General features: G+C 48.0%; 1 protein-coding gene and 1 long non-coding RNA gene across 3 annotated transcripts in view; one reads left to right on the top strand and one right to left on the bottom strand.

Moving 5' to 3' along the window:
• SCNN1B (sodium channel epithelial 1 subunit beta) overlaps positions 1–16,813 on the bottom strand; it is an 88,203-nt gene extending 71,390 nt beyond the window's left edge. For both annotated transcript variants that reach the window (XM_001093933.5, XM_077986526.1), the window contains exon 1: positions 16,545–16,813. The gene's annotated coding sequence lies outside the window, so the exon portion shown is untranslated. The remainder of the gene's footprint in view (positions 1–16,544) is intronic.
• Positions 1,445–22,728, top strand: part of LOC144338118 (uncharacterized) — a 101,204-nt gene continuing 79,920 nt past the window's right edge. The window contains exons 1-3 of the long non-coding RNA XR_013411947.1: positions 1,445–1,768; positions 4,181–4,260; positions 5,392–5,483. This is a non-coding gene — a long non-coding RNA (uncharacterized LOC144338118). The remainder of the gene's footprint in view (positions 1,769–4,180; positions 4,261–5,391; positions 5,484–22,728) is intronic.

Genomic DNA, 22,728 nt, shown 5'->3' with positions numbered 1-22,728 from the left:
ATGTAAAAATAATATTAATAATTAAAAAACTGTACCTACCCCATATGGTTGCTGAAAGAATTCAATGAAAGAAAACACGTGCCTGGCATGAAGTGATACTTAAAAAATGCTGCTGGTCAGGCGGGCTGGCTCATGCCTGTAATCCCAGCACTTTGGGAGGCTAAGGTGGGCAGATCACGAGGTCAAGAGATCAAGGCCATCCTGGCCAACATGGTGAAACCCTGTCTCTACTAAAAATACAAAAATTAGCTGGGCGTGGTGGTGCACGCCTATAGTCCCAGCTACTTGGGAGGCTGAGGCAGGAGAACCACTTGAACCCAAGAGGCAGTGGTTGCAGTGAGCCGAGATCGTGCTACTGCACCCCAGCCTGGTGACAGAGCGAGATTCCATTTCAAAAACAAACAAAACCACCCACAAAAAAACGGTGCTTATTTTTATTATTATTACTGTAGGGGAGAGAGCCATTTGGGCCCCATCAGAGTTGATTTGGTAAACGATATCATGTGTTGAAAAAGAAACTGAGTCCAGTTCAGTCCTTGTGCGTAAGGCAAACAAAACAAGAGGGTTCCCAGACAAGGTGACCACACCTCCTCAAGTGAATGAGATCCTTTGTAGAGGGGTCTTCAGGGTAGGGTTTTTAGCCAGCTGGATCATAAGATCCAACAAGAATATAGCCCTGCCCATTTCAGGCCCAGCCACCATTGGTGGGGCCCTACTGGGAGTTCAAGATTAGAGGTGAAGATGGGAAGGGGACCAGAGAATGGGGGGTCCATGGAGTTTCCTGGGGGATGAGAGATGTGGCTGGGTCACCACTGTATATTCAGTGTCTAGCCTAATGCTGGTATGCATCCATCCATCCATCCATCCATCATTCATTCATTCATTCATTCAATAAATGTTCACTGAGCATCTACTAGGAACTTGGACAATAGCAGTAAACAAAACACATAAAACCTTGCCTCTAAGTGTTTTGGTTCCTGTGAACTAGTGTTATAGCACTCAGGAAACACTCCCTAAATATGAATGAATGAATGAATGAATGAATGAGTTGCAAAGAAAACTGCTTTGTATTGGGAAAGAAAGCGTCTTCTCCCTTTCCACCCAAATGTAGGAAAATGTGCAGCCTCCTTCCCCTCCACCACGGCTCTCCTCCAGGTTCTGCTTTCTGTGAGGGTTGGGGAGGGGAATCTGCCCAGTGGGTTCACCATCCTGTGGCCAGGATGGCACCACTCTCTATCACCTGGTGCCAAGGGATCGGGGGAGGTGAGGCCCAGCTGGGCTCCTGTTCCAACAGCCAACGACTTGTAACTAACCAGATTGTCATCCACTCAGACATCCACCCTCCCTCCACTCACCCAAGGCCCTGATTCTGAGATTTCAATTTTCCCTGAATTCTGCAGATAAAACTGTTTCTGGCTTCTCTGCCCAGAGCTCTCCCATCATTGCCCTACCCTCGTCCCTTCTCCAAGCAGGGCAGGAGCAGCATAGCAACCATTTGGAGGTTATCAGAGCAAAAGCCAGGGTGGGTCCAGTGCCTGGGGGTCAGCATGCTGTGCCCTTGGCTTGCTAATGCCTCAGGATCCCCCTAAATTCCCCCCACCAAGTTATCCCGTGGACAGGTGGCAGTCCACCTGTCCCACAGCTGAGCTCCAACTCCAGCCTGCTTGACTCCCAAACTCTTAACTGTTAAACAGCCTGTCCGGGTACAGCTAAAGAGACTGGGAGACTTTAGCACCCAAATCTTGCCCTTGATGCTTTAAGGAGCCAGGCAAGGTGTCTCATGCCTATACTCCCAACGCTTTGTGAGCTTGAGGTGGGAGGATTGCTTGGGCCCAGGAGTTCGAGACTGGCCTGGGCAACATAGTGAGACCCTGTCTCTATAAAAATGAAAGAAAAGAAAGAAAATGTTTTAAGGACAGAAATCGGCTTCCCAGACAGCCTGGGGTAAACCAGAACTCGCCTGGGCCCTTCTCCTGGGGCAGGCAAAGCTCTGCTTCCAAGGTAATGGGATAATGAAGGCCTCCCCCTCCCTACATCAGCCTCTGCTCCCCCACCACACCCCCGAATGCAACCAGGGCGGGAGGGTAGGTGTTGGGTGCTGGAGGCAGGGGTCTCTGCCCTGTGCAGGCCCATGGCCATCTCTTGGGGCTTTCTCTCTCTTCCTAAATCTCCCCCTCTTCCCTTTCTCCTTTCCTCTCCGACACTCCCCTCCTGGCCCCATTAATGAGCCAGGCATGTACCAGGCATGCTTCTAAACATTTCATATTCCTCCCCGCCACCCTCCAATCTCTAAAACAATCCTTGAAAGCCTGTCTTGAAGTCCACAGCCTCAGACCCCAAGCTTCCTCGTGGTCTCTCTCCCTAACCCAGTCCACCAAAGCCTCTCTCCAACTCCTTGCTGCCTTGTGAACTTTGTCTCTGAGAAAGACAAAGGTAATCTCTCCTGGGGTGGGGGTAAGGTGGGGGGGGTGGTGTTTTCCAATCAGGATTCAAACTTTGAGCTCAATTAGAGAATCAACAACCTCCACATGTAGACGTAGGTGAGACACCCACCGAGGAATTTCAGGAATCAGCCGGCAGGTGAGACAAAGCTAGTTTTGGGAGGGTGAACCCAGCCCCCGCTTAAGGTCTTCAAATGAGTCCAATCAGGAGTAGCTCTTGAGAGAGGCTACAGAAGACTCCAGATCTCAGTCCTCTTTTCAAACCTTGGCTCAGGAATGAGCTCCCTAGCATGTGGAGGGGAACAAGGTGGCCTACATTGGTCCTGGGGGTCTGAAAGGAAAGAGCCACATTTGCCAAGGGGCCACCAGTGGCCCCCAGACCTGCAGCCCCCAATCATCAAGATTTTCCCAGCCAGTGGGAGGCTGAGGCGGGCGGATCACTTGAGATCAGGAGTTTGAGACCAGCCTAGCCAACACAGTGAAACCCTGTCTCTACAAAAAATACATGAATTAACCAGGCATTGTGGTGCACACCTGTAATCCCAGCTATTCGGGAGGCTGAGGCAGGGGAATTGCTTGAACCCAGGAGGCAGAGTTTGCAGTGAGCTGAGATCATGCCACTCCAGCCTGGCAATAGAGCGAGACTCTGTCTCAAAAAAAAAAAAAAAAAAAAACAAACAAACAAACAAAAAGTCCCAAGCAGGGAGGCACTGGGGAAGAGAGAGTTGGGGTTGAAACTCAGGTTCTGTTATTGCTGTGTGTCCCTAGGGCAAGTTTCTCAACCTCTCTGAGCCTCAGTGTCTTACAGCCTCACCCCATCAGTTGAGCATCCTTTCCCTGTTTTTGGCCTCCTGAAGCCACCTCTCGTCAAACCTACCCCAGGAACCTCCTCCAAGTTCATTTCAGCCCCATGACTGTACTTTGGCTAGGACATTGTTTTCCTCATGTAAAAAATAAATCCCCGTTTTGAAAACACAAATGCTAAGACTTTCAGGGTTGGCCAAGTGCAGCGGCTCATGCCTGTAATCCCAATACTTTTCGAGGCCAAGACAGGCAGATCAGTTGAGGACAGGAGGTTGAGACCAGCCTGGCCAATGTGGTGAAATCCCATCTCTACTAAAAATACAAAACTAGCCTGGTGCAGTGGTGGGCGCCTGTAATCCCAGCTACTGGGGAGGTTGAGGCATGAGAACTGCTTGAACCCAGGAGGCAAATGTTGCAGTGAGCTGAGATTGTGCCACTGCATTCCAGTATGGGCGATAGAGTGAGACTCTGTCTCGAAAAAAAAAAAAAAAAAAAAGCCTCAACTTAGGCCGGGCCAGGTGGCTCACGCCTGTAATCACAGCACTTTAGGAGGCCGAGGTCCGGAGTTCAAGACCAGCCTGGCCAGCATGGTGAAACCCAGTCTCTACGAAAAATACAAAAATGAGCCGGGCATGGTGGCACGTGCCTGTAATCCCAGCTACTTGGGAAGCTGAGACCTGAGAATCACTTGAACTGGAGAGGTGGAGGTTGCAGTGAGCCAAGATTGTGCCACTGCACTCCAGAGTGGGCAACAGAGCAAGACTTTGTCTCAAACAAAACAAAAACAAAAAGACTTTCAGGTTTATTTGAAGTTCATTTATTTAACACACGTATTCAGGCCTTACTGTTTGCTGGGCAGTGTTTTAAGCACTTGACACATTTAATCCTCATAACATTCCTTATGAAGTGAGAATCTTATCATCTCCCATTTACAGATGAGAAAATTGAAGGACAGAGAAATTAAGTAACTTGCCTGAGGTCACCCAGCTAATAAGTGGCAGAGCCAGCAGTCCAGGTTAGTAGCCCCCAGGTAAAGAATCACTGCATCTTTTATGTACTCCCATCAGCCAACAAGATTTTGTTCTAATCTACATTTTGCAGTTTACATTATGGAAACACAATTTCTTTTTAATTTTGCAAATGCAAAATGATACAAAAATCCAGACTGGATTTTTTTTTTTTTTGGACACCGGGTTTTTAACTTCTGTTGCCCAGGCTGGAGTGTAGCAGCATGATCTTGGCTCACTGCAACCTCTGCCCCTGGGGTTCAGGTGATCCTCCTGCCTCAGCCTCCCAAGTAGCTGGGACTACAAGCACATGCCACTCCACCTGGCTAATTTTTGTATTTTTTGTAGAAACTGGGTTTTGCCATGTTGCCCAGGCTGGTCTTGAACTCTTGGGTGCAAGAGACCCATCCACTGCAGCCTCCTAAGTGCTGGGATTACAGATGTGAGCCACTGCGCCCAGCCCAGACCTGATGCTTTTACAAATTCCCTAGGTCCCTGCTCCACTTGAATCTGCTGCTTGTAGTATTTGGTCCAATTGCTGATTCCAGCCTCCCTACTCTCCTAATCCTGACCTCCTACAAGAGCCTCAGGCATGCAGAGAGAGCATTTTGTATGGATGGAATAATTGAATCCCTGCAGGATTTTTGTGAGGCCAGCACTGTTAGGCAGCCCCATTTCACAGATGGGAAAACTGAGGCTTAACGAGGTAGAGCCGCTTGATCAAGTAAACACAGCTGAGAAGTGATAGAACAAAAGACTACAGCCCAAGCATTCTGATGTCAAAGCCCCTAGGTTTTTGTTTTTGATTTTGTTTTTGTTTTTGCATCCCCCAATTTTTTTTTACTGTGGCAAAATATATAACATAAAATTTATCATTTTAACCAACTGCAAGCATACACTTCAGTGGCATTAAGTACACTACAACCACTATCAGTATCCATTTCCAGAACTTTTTTTGTTTGTTTTTTTGAGATAGGGTCTCACTCTGTGACCCAGGCTGGAGTGCACTGGTGCTATCATGGCACACTGCAGCCTCAACCTCCTGGGTCCAAGCGATCCTCCCACCTCAGCCTCCCAAGTGGCTGGAACTATAGGTTCACACCGTCACACCCAGCTAATTTTTTTGTACTTTTTTGCAGAGATGAGGTTTCACCATATTGTCCAGGCTGATCTTGAACTCCTGGCTCAAGCAATCCGCCCACCTTGGCCTCCCAGAGTGCTGGGATTACAGGTGTGCATTTCCAGAACTTTTTAATCATCCCAAACAGAATGAGACTCTGTACCCATTAAGTGATAACCCCCCATCCCCCAGTCCTCGTAATCTCTATTCTATTTTCTGTCTCTACGAATTTTCCTATTCTAGTTACTTCATATAAGTAGAATCATATATTTGTCTTTTTGTGATGAAAGCCTCTACTTTTTAAAAAAGGTAATATTTTTTAAATTTGAAAGCATAATGTATAATTTGGGTGGTGTCAAAAGGAATTCAGCTTATTTCTTTTGTCTTTTTGTTTTGTTTTGTTTTTGTTTTTTTTGAGACGGAGTCTCGCTCTGTCGCCCAGGCTGGAGTGCAGTGGCGCGATCTCGGCTCACTGCAAGCTCCGCCTCCTGGGTTTACGCCATTCTCCTGCCTCAGCCTCCTGAGTAGCTGGGACTACAGGCGCCCGCCACCGCGCCCGGCTAATTTTTTGTACTTTTAGTAGAGACGGGGTTTCACCGTGGTCTCGATCTCCTGACCTTGTGATCCGCCCGCCTCGGCCTCCCAAAGTGCTGGGATTACAGGCGTGAGCCACCGCGCCCGGCCTGTTTTTTTTTTTAAGACACAGTCTCACTATGTTGCCCAGGCTGTTCTCAAATTCCTGGCCTCAAGCAATCCCCCCTCTTTGGCCTCCCAAAGTTTATTGGGATTACAGGCGTCAGCCACCGCACTCAGCCACCTTGTTCCAACATTATGCTTGTTTTATTTTTATTTATTTATTTATTTTTATTTTTTTTTGAGATGGAGTTTTGCTCTTGTTGCCCAGGCTGGAGTACTGGTGTGATCTCAGCTCACTGCAACCTCCACTTCCCGGGTTCAAGCAATTCTCCTGCCTCAGCCTCCCGAGTAGCTAGGATTGCAGGCCTCTGCCACCCGCCCGGCTAATTTTTGTACTTTTAGTAGAGATGGGGTTTCACCATGTTGGCCAGGGTGGTCTCAAACTCCTGACCTCAGGTGATCCACCCACCTCGACCTCCCAGAACCACTGCACCTGGCTGTTATGCTTGTTTTAAATAAGAAGGCGTGTGGCTATAATTTATAACTATAATATAATAAATGTATGGGGCAAAAAAAAAAAAAAAGTGAAGAATGCCAAATTGTATGTAATGAAAGATTAGTCTCCTTTTCACCTAAGACCCACAGTTCCACCTCTGAAAAAGGAAACACTATTACTAGCTTCCGGTGTGTACTCTAGATTTTAATGTGCATGTATATATACACATTCTCTTTTAGCAATACATCTGGAAGATTGTTTCACATCACTATTTTTTTTGTTTTTTGAGACAGTGTTTCATCTGTCGCCCAGGCTGGAGTGCAGTGGCACGATCTCAGCTCACTGCAACCTCCGCCTCCCTGGTTCAAGCAATTCTCCTACCTCACTCTCCCAAGTAGCTGGGATTACAGGCACCCACAACCACGCCTGGCTAATTTTTGTATTTTTAGTAGAGACGGGGGTTTCACTATGTTGATCAAGCTAGTCTCGAACTGCTGACCTCAGGTGATCCACCCGTCTGGGTCTCCCAAAGTGCTGGGATTACAGGCATGAGCCACCCAGCCTGGCCTCACATCCCTTTATAGAGAGTTACTGTTTTCTTTTTTTTTTTTTTTTTTTTGAGACAGTCTCGCTTAGCCGCCCAGGCTGGAGTGCAATGGCGCGATCTCGGCTCACTGCAAGCTCCGCCTCCCGGGTTCACGCCATTCTCCTGCCTCAGCCTCCCGAGTAGCTGGGACTACAGGCGCCCGCCGCCTCGCCCAGCTAATTTTTTGCATTTTTAGTAGAGACGGGGTTTCACCGTGTTAGCCAGGATGGTCTCGATCTCCTGACCTCGTGATCCGCCCGCCTCGGCCTCCCAAAGTGCTGGGATTACAGGCGTGAGCCACCGCGTCCGGCCTACTGTTTTCTTTTTAATGGCTGCCTCCCAGTCTTTTATGTGGCTGTTCCAACACTTACAGAACTTAGTTCCTTTCTGATGGACATTTTAAATAGTTCCAATCACTTGTTCTCACAAATGTGAGAACACAAATGTTCTCACAAATGTGCTGAATATCCTTGTTCTAACACGTTGTGTCCAATGCAGAGATAACCACGGGATCAATTCCTGGAGGTGAAATGTCAGATTCATAGCATATGTGCATCTTCAGTGTTGACATGTTTGCCTAACTGCCCTCAGAGTTAGGCCAAGAGCTTGCACCAATTTGCACCCTGACCACCGGCCTAGGCCATTCACTCCCTGGGCTCCCTCATCTGAGGTTGGGCCATGGTGTGACTTAAGCCTGGAACTTGCACCAATTTGTACCCTCACCAACTGAATTTGAGAGTCTTGGTTTTCCTGCATCTTCATCGACACTGAGTGTTACTCGACAACCTGACAGGTTGAAAACAAGCATTGTGGTTTTCTTTTCTTGGAGTGCAGTTGAGAATTTTTTCATCTGTGTGAATTTAATGTATACTTCTTTTCCTATGATCAACCACGTTATAGCCTTTGCTCTTTAACTTTTTGGGTGGGGTATTTAGTCTTTGATTTGCAAGAACACATTTCTTTTTCTCCTGAGACAGGGTCTCGCTGTGTTGCCCAAGTTGGAGTGCAGTGGTGCAGTCATAGCTTGCTGCAGCCTCCAATGCCCAGGTACAAGCCATCTTCCTGCCTCAGCCTCCCAAGTAGCTGGGACTACAGGCATGTGCCATTATGCCTGGCTAATCATTCTTTTTTATAGAGATGGGGTCTCACTATATTGCTCAGGCTGGTCTCAAACTCCTGGCCTCAAGCAAGCAATCCTCCCACCTTGGTCTTCCAAAGTGCTGGGATTACAGCCATGAGTCACTGCGCTCAGCCTGCAAGAACCCTATCCATAAAATAATTCTTGGTCATAACAGTGGCAAATATTTTAACTAGCTTGGAATGCCTGAGTTTATGTGGGTGTTTTTTTTTTTTTTTGGACACGCAGAGCATATTAACTTTTATGTAGTCAGACCCAGCAATCTTGAAGGCAAAGCCTTCAAAATAAAATTATTGCTTTTATTTTTAAAATACAGACAGGGTCTCACTATGCTGCCCAGGCTGGTCTCAAGCAGTCCTCTTAGCTCAGCCTCCCTGAGTGCTGGGATTATGGGTGTGAGCCACCACGCCTTGTCCTTCTGATTCTGAATCAGTGCTTCACAGAGGATGTGTGGAGGGGCCTGCTTCTTGATTTGAGATCATCTGCAGGATATGACTGTCCCCAGCCTGGGCTTGACCTGGGGCCCCCTTAATAGTCCTCTTGTAGAGTTGAGATCATTTCCTACTGCCTGGGACTTGTGCCTTGAACCGTGTTTTCATGGGGGCCAAGAGAGAAGGCCCACAGGCACAGAGGAGCCCTAAGAACAGGCTCTTTATAAGGTGGTTGTGATGGTTAACACTGTCAACTTGACTGGATTGAAGGATGCAAAGTATTGATCCTGGGTGTGTCTGTGAGGGTGCTGCCAAAGGAGGTTAACATTTAACATTTGAGTCAGTGGGCTAGGAAAGGCAGACCCACTTTAATCTGAGTGGGCACCATCTAATCAGCTGCCAGAGCTGCTAGAATATAAAGCAGGGAGAAAAACGTGAAAAGGCTAGACTGGCCTAGGCTCCCAGCCTACGTTTTCCTCCCATGCTGTACCCTTCCTGCTCTCAAACATCGGACTCCAAGTTCTGTTTTGGGACTCGGACTGGCTTCCTTGCTCCTCAGCTTGCTGACAGCCTATTGTGGGACCTTGTGATCGTGTGAGTTAATACTTAATAAACTCCCCTTTATCTATCTATCTATCTATCTATCTATCTATCTATCTATCTATCTATCTATCTATCCATCCATCCTATGAGTTCTATCCCTCTAGAGAGCCCTAACTAATACAGTTGCAGTGGGATGGGGGCAGGTCTTCAGCTGTCAGGGGCAGTCCTCACTAGGAAGCAGCTCCTCTAAAAGTCAAGTTTGCCCCAGGCCCTCAAGGAGGGGCAGACTGGAAGCTGTAAGTCTAGGATGTTGAGCAAATTTGGAAGAATAATAGTTCTAGGAACTCCACCAGCTCCCTTAGCAATTTTTCTATCTGTAAAAAAAATGGTTTCTTCCAAGCTCCAGGGCCGAGAGGGACATGCCTTTATCTTTTGACATACCCTCCAGATTATGTCTTTGCTGAGGACAGAACTCTGCACCATCCACCCTCCCTTCTATTTTGAGGCAGATACAGGTGGCTGGAGGAGATCTCATTTGAAGTTTTACTCTAGGCCAGTGGTTCTCAAACTTGAATGTCCATCGGAATCACTGAGAGAGCTTATTAAAATACAGATTGTGGCCAGGCGTGGTGGTTCATGCCTGTAATCCCAGCACTTTGGGAGGCCAAGGCAGGTGAATCACTTGAGGTTAGGAGTTCGAGCCCAGCCGGGCCAACATGGTGAAACCCCATCTCTACAAAAAATACAAGAATTAGCTGGGTGTCAGGGTGGGCGCCTGTAGTCCCAGCTACTTGGGAGGCTGAGGCAGGAGAATCGCTTGAACCCAGAAGGTAGAGGTTGCAGTGAGCCAAGTTCGTGCCACTGCACTCCAACCTGGGTGACAGAGTCAGATTCTGTCTCAAAATAAATAAACAAATAAGAAAAGATAAAATAAAATAAAATAAAATACAGATTGCCAGGCTCATTTTGAGAGTCTCTGATGTGGGAAGTCTGGGATAGGTGTGAGAATCTGCATTTCTGTTTTTTAGAGACAGGGCCTTATTCTGTCACCTAGGCTGGAGTACAATGGCATGATCATGCCTCAGTGCAGCCTCAAACTCCTGAGCTCAAGCAACCCTTCTGCCTCAGCCTCCAGAGTAGCTAGGGCTACAGGTGTGCACCACCATGCCTGGCTAATTTTTAATTTTGTGCAGAGATGGAGTCTTGCTACGTTGTTCAGTCTGGTCTTCAACTCCTGGCCTCAATTGGTCCTCTCACCTCAGCCTCCCTAAGTGCTGGGATTCCAGGTGGGAGCCACTGCACCTGGCTTGTACTCTGCATGTCTTTCTTTCTTTTTACTTTTTTAGAGACAGAGTCTTGCTCTGTCACCCAGGCTGGAGTCTAGCCCGGTGATCATAGCTCACTGCAGCTTCAAACTCCTGGGCTCAAGCAATCATTCCATTTCAGCCTTGTGAGTAGCTGGGACTACAGGCATGCGCCACCACGCCTGACTGAGAATTTGCCATTTCTTTCTATCTTTTCAACGAATTCATTATGTTTTGAGCAAAGGTCTTGCTCTCTGTTGCCCAGGCTGGGGTGCAATCAGGTGATTACAGCTCATTGCAGCCTCAACCTCCTGGTCTCCAGCAATCCTCTCACCTCAGCCTCCCAAGTAGCTGGGACTACTGGCATGTGCCACTACACCCAGCTAATTTTTGAATTTTTTGTAGAATCTTGCTATGTTGCTTAGGCTGGTCTCAAACTCCTGGGTTCAAGTGGTCCTCCTGCCTCAGCCTTGCAAGCAGTTGGGATTACAGGCGATAGCCACTGCGCCTGGCATTTCCAATAAGCTCAGGTGATGATTATGCTGCTGGTGAGGGGACTACACTTTGAGACCCACTGGCCTAGGTCATTCACTCCCTGGGTTCCCCCATCTGAGGCTGGTCCACTATGTGAGGCCAAGGGGTTTAAAGGAGCACAGGCGGCTGGGCGTGATGGCTTACCCCTGTAATCCCAGCACTTTGGGAGGCCGAGGTGGGTGAATCACCTGAAGTCAGGAGTTTGAGACCAGCCTGGCCAACATAGTGAAACCTCGTCTTTACTAAAAATACAAAAATTAGCTGGGCATGGTGGCGGGCTCCTGTAATCCCGCTACTTGGGAGGCTGAGGCAGGAGCATTGCTTGAACCCGGGAAGTGGAGGTTGCAATGAGCCAAGATCACACCATTGCACCCCAGCCTGGGTGACAAGAATGAAACTCTGTCTCCCCCTGCCCCCCAAAAAAGGAACACAGGCTTCATTCCAGTCAAAATAATGGTAACAGTTGCTGTGTGCTAGGGACTATGCATTCATTCTGTCATTGAACCCTCCCAGCACACCCGTGGAGTGGGTTTTATTAGTACTAGTTCCACTTTACAGTGAGAAAACTGAGGCTCAGCAAGGGCTCACGGGCTTTGAATCAGACAGATTTGGTGTCCAACTCCAGCTCTACCCCTGACCCACTGCAAGATTTTGGGCAAGTGGTTTACTCTTCTTGAGCCTCAGTCTAACTCATCTGTAGAATGGAGATCACAAAAAGCGACTCCCAGGGCATTATGACTACAGGGGTGATGACTAGAAGAGCACCTGCACACAGTAGTTACTCAAGAAATGCTCATCCCTATTCCTGCCTCACGCCCCATCACGGCCTCAAGTTCCTTTTCTCACTTTTCAGATACCTCTTCCTGTCTTTCCTCCTACTCACCCTACTACAAAGTGACAATAGACTACATCACTTCTTAAACATGCTTCCTTTGGTCATGCCTCTAGGCTTTTGTAAAGGCTGTTTCCTCTGTATGGAATGCTTTTCTCACTCCACTGCTCCAGAAGAACTCCTATTCATCCTTTAAAACCCACCTTAAAAAGCCCTTCTCTTTGAACCGTTCCTTGAAACGTTCCTTTCTTGTCCTTGGCCAGAAAACGTATTGCAGCATCTTATTTGAAGAAGGGACTCAAAGTGTTACTTTCCTTCCTTCCTCCCTTACTATATTCCTACTACATTTTATAAGGAATATAATTGGAGTATAAATCCACTGTTACAGGGGCCAGGCAGGTAGGCACCGTTATCAGCCATTATCAGCATCAGCATCAGCAATGGTTAGACAGTGCTTACTTGAGTCAGGCACTGTGCTCAGGGGTTCATGTGTGTTGACTCATTTAATGCCCAGCATAACCGTTTGAGGCAAATGCTATTTATTATGCCTGTTTTACATGTAAGGAAATGGAGTCGCAAAAAATGCTAAACAATTTGCCTGAAACATGGGTTGCTTTCTTTCTTTTCTTTTTTTTTTTTTTTTTTTTTTGACAGAGTTTCGCTCTTTTCTCCCAGGCTGGAGTGCAATGGTGCAGTCTTGGCTCACTGCAATCTCTGCCTCCTGGGTTCAAGTGATTCTCCCACCTCAGCTTCCCAAGTAGCTGAGATAACAGGCACCCACCACCACGCCCAGCTAATTTCTGTATTTTTAGTAGAGACAGGGTTTCACCATGTTGGCCAAGCTGGTCTCGATCTCCTGAACTCAGGTGATCCACCTGCCTCAGCCTCCCAAAGTGTTGGGATTACAGGTGTGAGCCACTTCGCCTGGCCTGAAACTTGTAATTAATCCACTGCATAGCTGGGAGATAGAGACTGGCTGTGGAGTCTGTGGTGTTACCTTTTATATTAGCTGCCCTTTATGAATGAGGGGTGGGCCAGGTAGTGACTGTCATGCCCTGCAAGGTGCCTGCTGCACGTAAGGGGGCAGCTGAATGTCCGGCCTGGAGTTGCCAGCTTTTCTTTTCTTTCTTTCTTTTCCTTTTCTGAGGCAGGGTCTCACTCTGTTGCCCAAGCTGGAGTATAATTATGTGATCACAGATCACTATAGTCTCAACCTCCTGGGCTCAGGAGAGCCTCTCACCTCAGCTTCCCCTGTAGCTGGGACTGTAGGTACATGCCGCCATACCCAGCCTATATATATATACACACAGCATATATATAGATAGATATAGATATAGATATAGATATAGAAGAGATGGGTTTTTGCCATGTTGCCCAAGCTGGTCTTGATCTCCTAAGCTTAAGCAATCCACCCTCCTTGGTCCCCCAAAGTGCTGGGATTACAGGTGTGAGCCACCATGCCTGGCCGTTGCCAGCTTTACTGATATCTCAAGAGGATCCAGAAATATGGAGTCTTACATGAACTGATTTTTAAAATCTTGGGAATAATCTAAAAATTTGAAAGTCCACAGGCCTTCCTTGTGACTTTTGCTGTCTCCTGTATTCCAAAGGGGAGCACCTCAGCTCACTTTGTTTCTGTGTCTTAACTCAGGACCAGGCACACCTTAGACCCTTTGTAAGTAACATGACACTTCTGGACTCCACAGTGAGCTGGGCTTGGCTCTCAACAAGCCGAAATCTCTTCTTTGGTTCAGGACTCAGTGCTCAGGACCCTCTGGTCTGCACTTGGGGTGTGGATGAAGTCACAAACAGCGGCTGTAGGCATCACCCCTGCCCCAGGGCCATCTCCAGGTCTCCCCTGTTCAGGAAAAGACTTCCCGCTCACTGATGCTGATGAGTCGCTACGTTTTGTTTACATCACCCCACTAATCCACCTAACAGTTTGGGAAGGGTGCCATTTTACAGATGTGAAAACTATGGCTCAGGGAGGGGAAGGGAATTGCCTGAAGTAGGAAGTGGTGAAGCTGGGATTATAACGTAGTATCTCTGATTCTAGCTTTTCATCAACCCGGATCATGGGTTCCACCAAAGTTTTAAGGGTCCCGTCATGCAGTCTACAGAAAACACACTCTTCACACCACAGCCTGGACCTACAAAGTTTGTGGTACACAAATGGGACCCTGGACAGTCCAATCTGCCAGTCTGTGGTTCTCAACTCCTTTTGTCTGCTATTGGAGGGTGAGTTTGGCTTTGGGGGGCATCTATAGAGAAACCCTGGAGGTAGCCCTGATGGAACCTCTGCCCACTGGGGCATGGCCAGGCAGAGCTAGTGGCCTGACTGAGTGCCAGCCTTTGGGACCAGCAGAGACTGCAGCTAGAGAGTGTGTCCTCGGCCATAGACAGAATAGAGGTGTGTGCACACACCTGTGTATGTGTATGCATGCATGTACACATGCTTGTGTGTGTCTCATGTATGTGTGCATGTATGTGCTTGTGTGTGAACATACATATGTACCCATATATGTGCGTGCGTGTGTGTGTGTGTGTGCGTGCATGTATGGGTCTGTATGTGAGCAGTGGAAAAGAGAGGACCTCTTCCCCTAAATTCAGATCCTGTGAAGTTAGTTTAGGATAAAGAACAGGACATTGAACTTAACCCCAAGATAACAATTTATGGAAGACACTAAAATAAAAACCAACCTGAACATTTTTGTCACCTAAATTCCCATCGGTAGGCATTATCCATGGTGGAAATCCATGCAGCATTTTTTTTTTTTTTTTTTTTTTGAGGCGGAGTCTCGCTCTGCCGCCCAGGTTGGAGTACAGTGGCCGGATCTCAGCTCACTGCAAGCTCCGCCTCCCAGGTTTACGCCATTCTCCTGCCTCAGTCTCCCGAGTAGCTGGGACTACAGGCGCCCGCCACCTCGCCCGGCTAGTTTTTTGTATTTTTAGTAGAGACGGGGTTTCACCGTGTTAGCCAGGATGGTCTCGATCTCCTGATCTCGTGATCTGCCCGTCTCAGCCTCCCAAAGTGCTGGGATTACAGGCTTGAGCCACCGCGCCCGGCCTCATGCAGCAATTTAAATAAATAAGCTGGGTTTATATGCAGCAGCATGGATAACTGGAGATGAGAGGGCTTAAGTTGCAGAATGACATAGGTGGGTTATACCATTTCTACATCTAGTTCTATTTTTTTTGAAACAGAGTCTTGTTCTTTCACTCAGGCTGGAGTGCAATGGTGCCATCTCAGCGCACTGCAACCTCCACCTCTCGGGTTCCAGCGATTCTCCTGCCTCAGCCTCCTGAGTAACTGGGATTACAGGCACATGCCACCATGCCTGGCTTCTTTTTTTTTATTTTTCAGAGATGGGGTTTCACCATGTAGGCCAGGCTGGTCTCAAACTCTTGACCTCGAGTGATCCGCCTGCCTGAGCCTGCCAAGGGTTGTACCATTTCCATTAAACATCCGCCTTCAACATTACTTAGTATTTTACATATTTTCTATGGCTCTGTATATACGACTGTGTAGGTGGAGGAAAACGTCTGGAAGGAAACACCCCAAATTCTGAAGGTGGTTCCCTTTGGGGAGCTGGGAGGGCAGGGCTGGAGGATTACAGAGGAGGAAGAATGGGTCTTTGTGTTCTGCATGGAATGACACAGTTCAATGGGTAGGCAGGTTGGGTCACTCATGGATGCTGGGATCTGAGACACGGATGCTCAGGTCTCTGGGAGCTTTCAGACCCATTCACCCGGCTTTGTGAGAGCTGGGCTGCCAGGGACCAAAGCCAGTCTTGGTTGTTCTGCCCCCACTCCCTGGTGGAGGTGAGTGGGAAGATGTGCCTTTTGTGGACTGGAGCTCTCTGCTGCTTCCTCCCTAAACTCTGTGCCTCAGTTTCCTCCTCCATGCTAGAGTGAGAATGTCCCTGTACCCTCTCCCTCCACAGCACACCTAAGCCATATTACATTCTCCAGACATCAACTTAGCGCTGCAGAGTGCTCAGCGCCGACAACTGCAGGGCGTTCCGATCTGGCCTCCTCCACAGCATCACCCCAAATGGGACGCTTAGAGAAGAAACCCACGTTCCCCCGGTCGCAACTGACAGCCCACGAGGTAGGCTCCAGGGTCGGACTGCCTGGGTTCAAATCTGAGCTCAGCAACTTGTTCCTGGGAGCTAGGAAAGCTTTCCCACCCTCTGACCCTCAGTTTGCACCTCTGTAAAATGGGGACAGCAAGAGAACCAACCCACAGGGATGCCCTGTGGGCGAAGTTAGGTCGTTTGAGCGAGGCACTCTGCTGCGCTGCGCCCAGCACGTAGAAAGCGCTCTCGAGTTTCATTGCTGTCACCTCTTGAACAACCTCTCGCTCCGCCCACTCCGTGCCAGGACTTTGCCTCCGTCTCTGAGGTCCCAGACACACCGGGGACCCTCGCCCGGTCCCGCCTTTCGCACCCTGGGGGTTTTTCCCAGCCTCCAGCTCTCCCCTCCGCCCCCAATCGGTTCAGTACCCAGGCCGGGTCCCCGGCGCCGCAGATAGGCACCCAAGCGCCCTCCCGTGGGAAACTGAGGCCGGGACAGGAGCGCGCTGGCCGGGGTTGGGCAGGAGAAGGTGCGGCGCGCAGGACTCTGGGCAGCGCGCGGGAGACCGGGTGCGAACCAGGGGTCGCCGTCATACCTGCTCGGGCAGCAGAGCGGGGACACGGAGGACGCGTGCTGTCGGCGGTGGCGGAGGCGGCGGTGCGCGCTAAGCTGGCGGCCGCGGCCGAGTGATGGTGACACAGGGACACCCGGCGAGCGCGGCGAGACCGAAGGGGAGGGAGCAGGCTCAGGGGCGGGGAAGCACCGGGAGCGCCCGCGGGCGGAGCATACCGGGCGCTACCGGCCTGGCCACACGCAAGGTCCTTGCTCCCCCGGCCACCTCCCTCGCCTCCCAATAAGCTCCAGCCCCCAGACGCCACGTTCAGGGACACTAAGTGCCCCCTGCACGCACACGCTCCGCATTCTCCCTCCTCACCTTGGGACATCAGCGATACCCACATGCACCACGAATATGTCCACAGACCCCTCATCCGAGTGTCCCCCACGTCCCCTCAGTACATATCACATGCCACATATATGAACACTCCATCCCACCCCACGCGTGTACCTGTCGCGTTCACCTCGGCGAAGCATCCCGCTCACCTGTACAGTCGCGCCCCCATCACGTCCACACCGCCGCAGACACAGTGTCCTTTGGGCAAGTTGGTGATTTTAGGGGGATCCGTGCAGTCACTTTTTCCAGGAACGTTCTTCCCTCTGCCTCTTCCACCTCCACCAAGGTGGAGACCTTCCAAATCTCAGTCATCCCCTATAGGTCCGATCTTTGCGTTAGAAATTCAAACAGCCCACCCAGAGGTGGGGACCTCTGGCCCCCTCTGGAGCGCCCGCTACACCTGTGCTCCAGCGTCAGGGCACTGACGGGCCTTGCGCATTTCCTCGAATCTTCTCTTCCATTTCTTTTCTCTCCTCATCAAGTCAAGGTTTCAGGACTATCATTTCAGCCACTTTTTTGCCAATATCCTTAACACTTCATTTCCTATATATTTCTCCATAGATTGTCCTAATGCAGTCATTCTCAAAATTTTTGTCTTAAGCATCTTTTGTATTTTTTTCTTTCGTTTTTTTTGACAGAGTCCCACTGTGTTGCCCAGGCTGGAGTGCAGCGGTGGGATCTCAGCTCACCTCAACCTCCGCCTCCTGGAATCAAGCGATTCTCCTGCCTCAGCCACCCTAGTAGCTGGGATTACAGGCACTCACCACCATGCCCGGCTAATTTGTTTGTATTTTTTGTAGAGATGGGGTTTCTTCTTGTTGGCCAGGCTGGTCTGGAACTCCTGGACTCAAGAGATCCACCCGCCTAGGACTCCCAAAGTGTTGGGATTACAGGCGTGAGCCACCGTGCCCAGCCAGGTATCTTCTGTACTTTTAAAAATTATAGAATACCCGAGACTTTTTGTTTATATGGGACACACACGCACACACACACATAAACATGTGTGTGTTTTTAAGACATATATATTATTTTGTTTATATAATGATACTTTCCATATGAGACATTAAAACTGATACCTAAAAATATTTATTAATGCATTACACTCTAACTAATAAACCCACTACTTGTTGACATAAATAAAAGGCTTTTTATGATTTTTTTCTTTTTTTTTTTTTGGTAAAGGGAGACAGGGTCTCAATTTGTGGCCCAGGCTAGAGTGCAGTGGTGTGATTATAGCCCCCTGCAGTCTCCAACTCTTGGGGTGAAGCCATCTTCCTGCCTTAGCTGGGACTACAAGGTGCGTGCCACTGCTTCTGGCTAATTAGAAAAAGTTGTTTTGTTTTTTTTTTCCCTAGAGACAGAGTCTTGCTATGTTACCCAAGATGGTCTCAAATACCTGGCCTCAAGCAATCTTCCCACTTCAGCCTCCCAAAGAGCTGAGATAACAGGTGTGAGCCATCATGCCTAGCTGAAAAAATATTTTTCAAAAAAAAAGTCAGTGGGAAGAAGGGCACTGTTAAGCATTTTTGCAAATCTCTTTAATGCTTGGCTTAAAAAGAGATAGCAGGATTCTTGTATTCAGTCGGCTGCAATCTGTTGTTTTAGTTGAAGTAAATGAAGTAAATTCAGCTTCATGTAACTTGACCCACCATTGCTTTTTTCTTTTTTCTTTTTCTTTTTTGTTATTATACTTTAAGTTCTGGTGTACATGTGCAGAACATGCAGGTTTGTTACACAGGTATGCAGGTGCCGTGATGGTTTGCTGCACCCATCAACCCATCATCTACATTAGGTATTTCTCCTAATGCTCTCTCTCCCCTAGCCCTCCACCCCTGTCAGGCTCCGGTGTGTGATGTTCCCCTCCCTGTGTCCATGTGTTCTCACTGTTCAACTCCCACTTATGAGTGAGAACATGCGGTGTTTGGTTTTCTGTTCCTATGTTAGTTTGCTGAGAATGACGGTTTCCAGCTTCATCCATGTTCCTGCAAAGGACATGAACTCATCCATTTTTATGGCTGCATAGTATTTCATGGTGTATATGTGCCACATTTTCTTTATCCAGTCTATCATTGATGGGCATTTGGGTTGGTTCCAAGTCTTTGCTATTGTGAATAGCGCCGCAATAAACATACATGTGCATGTGTTTTTATAGCAGAATGATTTATAATCCTTTGGGTATATACCCAGTAATGGGACTGCTGAGTCAAATGGTATTTCTGGCTCTAGATCCCTGAGGAATCGCCACACTGTCTTCCACAGTGGTTGAACTAATTTACACTCCAACCAACAGTGTAAAAGCGTTCCTATTTCACCACATCCTCTCCAGCATCTGTTGTTTCCTGACTTTTTGATGATTGCCTTTCTAACTGGTGTGAGATGATATCTCATTGTGGTTTTGATTTGCATCTCTCTAATGACCAGTGATGACCTACTATTGCTTTTGCACTGTTAGGGAACATGTCCATATGTGAAAAAGGCAAATAACATCCTAGGATTATTATGAAAGTGAGTATGACTTCACAGTTCCTCCTGAAAGGATCTCTGGGACCTCCCAGGGGTCTGTGGACCTCACTTTGAAAACCAATGCTTCCCAGGTGTATTTGGTTGTGACCATATAAAATTGTTGATATTTGATGATTATTGACCTATGAAAATAGCAATTTTGGCTGGGCAGGGTGGTTAATGCCTGTAATCCCAGCACTTTGGGAGGCCAACGTGGGCGGATTGCCTGAGCTCAGGAGTTTGAGACCAGCCTGGGCAACATGGTGAAGCCCCATCTCTACTAAAATACAAAAAATTAGCTAAGCATGGTGGTGCGCACCTGTAGTCCCAGCTACTCAGGAGGCTGAGGTGGGAGAATCACTTGAACCTGGGAGGCGGAGGCTGCAGTGAGCCAAGATTGTGCCACTGCACTCCAGCCTAGGTGACAGAGTGAGACTCCATCTCAAAAAAGAAAAAAAAAAAGAAAAAAAAAAGAAAAAAATAGCAATTTCATATGGTTCAACCCAATATGTTATTTTTGAAGGTTTTCATTCGGGGCCCTGTTGGACATTTTTAGAATGAGTGCCCTGTGGAACTGTGCTGTTGTGACCAGCTTTATGCAACTGACATCTTCATTTTGTGTCATGAATTCCATTGTTGGAGAGTTGGAATTTTGGGATGTCTGGGAACTCCAGACTGGTTGATGTTAGGCTGGCAAGTTTTAAGGCATGAATGTTTAAGCAACTATGAACAAAGAGTGTTGTGCTCTGTAGTTAACTTGGCCTCCTGAGGAGAAAACCAACTTCTTTCCCCTTTTTGTTAGGGTCTATAGTCTGACAGCATTAGACAGCGTCCACATGGACTTTAGCCAGCTGTTTAGCACTGTGGATCGTTTTGAGGTAGGAAGTAGGCAAAACTTGACTCTGGACCAGTTTGAAGACTGGCCAATCATGGAAGAGACACCAACAGCACCTGTCCGTAAAACATGGCCATCAGTGCCATTACAGTTTACCATTGTCATGGCAACAGCCAGAAGTTACCGCCCGTTTTCTAGCTATCTCTGAATAACCTGCCCCCTTAATTAGCATGTCATTAAAAGTGGGTATAAATATGACTGCTAGGCTGCTCTGGCCGTCATGGGGTAGTCCTGCTCTGCAGGAGCAGGGACAGAGCCCTAACACTGCTGCTGCCTTCAATAAGGCTGTTTTCTTCCACCACCAGCTAGCTGGCTCTTGAATTCCTTCCTGAGTGAAGCCAAGAACCTGCCCTGCGTTAATTTGGCCAAATTTTTAAAAATCTCTTTTTATGGATTAAGATTCGTGGGTTGAATTATGGCAGAGTCAGATGAATTCATGCCTGAAAGGATTTATGACTGGTTTGGGAGGTATCTCAGGGCCAAAAAAATGTTCTGTTGAATATTTTTGTAGTATTGTGGAAAGACAGCCCTTTTGCTTTCTTTGGGTTAGTGCAATTTTAGGAGATGAGGTCTGAGAGGGGATCCAAGATCAGCCAATCTAGCCCTAGAAATCAGAGGGGTGTTAGATGTTGAAACCATATTACCCTTTATAACCACCATCTATCACAATACTTCGCATGGAAGACAAGGTGAATATTCTTTTTGGGGGTGTGGGAGAGTTGGGGACACCAAATATCCATTCATTCTACTTCAGGAACTGCAGTTGGTTTAGCTCCGGGGTCACCACTCCTTTTTCACTGTTAGTCTGTATTTTGATCTTAGGGGTGTTGACTTCATTCATTACCACCCCATTCAGGGTGGATATGGCCCAGGCCTATTAATTAGCATTTTGTATTCCTCTTGGGATAGTAATTTGTTCATATGTGGGACATGACCCAAGTCAGATCAACTCTGATTGGTGAAACTCTATACAAGGACTCTTTCATTGAGCTCTCAGGGAGTTTCACTGGCTTGGGAGTTGTTCAGATGGGGAGCTATATTTTGGAATAGGCTGTATAATAATGGATTCCACCCAGAAAGATGACAAAGAGAAACTAGATCCTGATATCATTGTTTGACCCAACTAAAAACATACCAGAGGTTAGCCTTACCTCCTGGACATTTCAGATGCATAAGGCTATAAATTTCCTTTTTGCTAAGCAATCTTGGGGTATCTGTTGCTTGCAACCAAAAGACTCCTGGCCGATTCTGGTGAAAATTGTATCCAAATTGCAAAAGAAGGAAGTGAGGAGGAAGAGCTAATACATCTATTTGCAGAATCTTGACAGACTGGAATGTCTGGCTCTAAACTGAGAATGTAAACAACAACAAGTACAAATGTTAAGTCTAACAGTGAGTGAGGCTCAGATAGGCAACTGCCTGCCTGAGTCCTGAAAGGGAAGCCACGGCTTGGGGCATGTGCAGCCCCCTGAGACAGAGGGTTAAGGACACTCCAGAGATGCAGTGCCACCTACAGGTCCGGAGGCCCCCCAGTGCTGGGTCTCTGGCTGGGTTGGTGGAATCTTTATCTCATTCCATTAATCAAAGGCAGATCCCTGATCTTCAATCTCTCTGTTCTTTTGTTTTTTTTTTTTGTTTGTTTTTTTGTTTTTTTGTTTTTTTTTGGAGACGGATTCTTGCTCTGTGGCCAGGCTGGAGTGCAGTGGTGTGATCTTGGCTAACTGCAACCTCCGCCTCCCGGGTTCAAGCGATTCCCCTGCCTCAGCCTCCTGAGTTGCTGGGACTACAGGCGTGCCCCACCATGCCCAGCTAATTTTTTGTATTTTAGTAGAGATGGGGCTTCACCATGTTGGCCAGGGTGGTCTTGGTCTCCTGACCTCGTGATCTGCCTGCCTTGGCCTCCCAAAGGGCTGGGATTACAGGCATGAGGCACTGCGCCTGTCCCCTGATCTTCAATCTCAATGCCCCAGGCCACAGCAAGCTCCGGGTGCTTCCCTGCCTGTGACCACAACATACCAGCTGACACGATCCATATCCTTTTTGTTATCCCTCTTTCTGTCTCCAATATTCCCCAGCCCTTTAAATTTTTGTTCCCATTTCACAGACCTGGAGGTGTCAAGGAACTTGCCCAAACAGCCACGAAACCCAAAGAACAAGAACGAAGTCCATGTTCCGAAATGTTTTGCTAACCTGCAGAGTTGCACACTGACAGCCCTCGAGTGGGGTGGGTAGAGGACGGGAGAGATCCAGCTTTTGTCAACCTGCCATGTTTTAGATTTTCGAACCAATGTTTAAAAACCAGAAAATCACATACAAATGTCAATTTCCCGATTTTCTGGAAAATAAGCAGTCAGGAGACTTGGTGAGACAAGAGTCTCCTATTCCTGCTTGGCTTGAATGGCCTCAGTTCTCTGGATTCCTGTGGCACCC

This window comes from Macaca mulatta, chromosome 20 (genome assembly GCF_049350105.2).
Source record: "Macaca mulatta isolate MMU2019108-1 chromosome 20, T2T-MMU8v2.0, whole genome shotgun sequence".
Lineage (NCBI taxonomy): Eukaryota > Metazoa > Chordata > Mammalia > Primates > Cercopithecidae > Macaca > Macaca mulatta.
The sequence above is the reverse complement of the archived record's forward strand: the minus strand, read 5'-3'. Positions and strand labels throughout refer to the sequence as shown.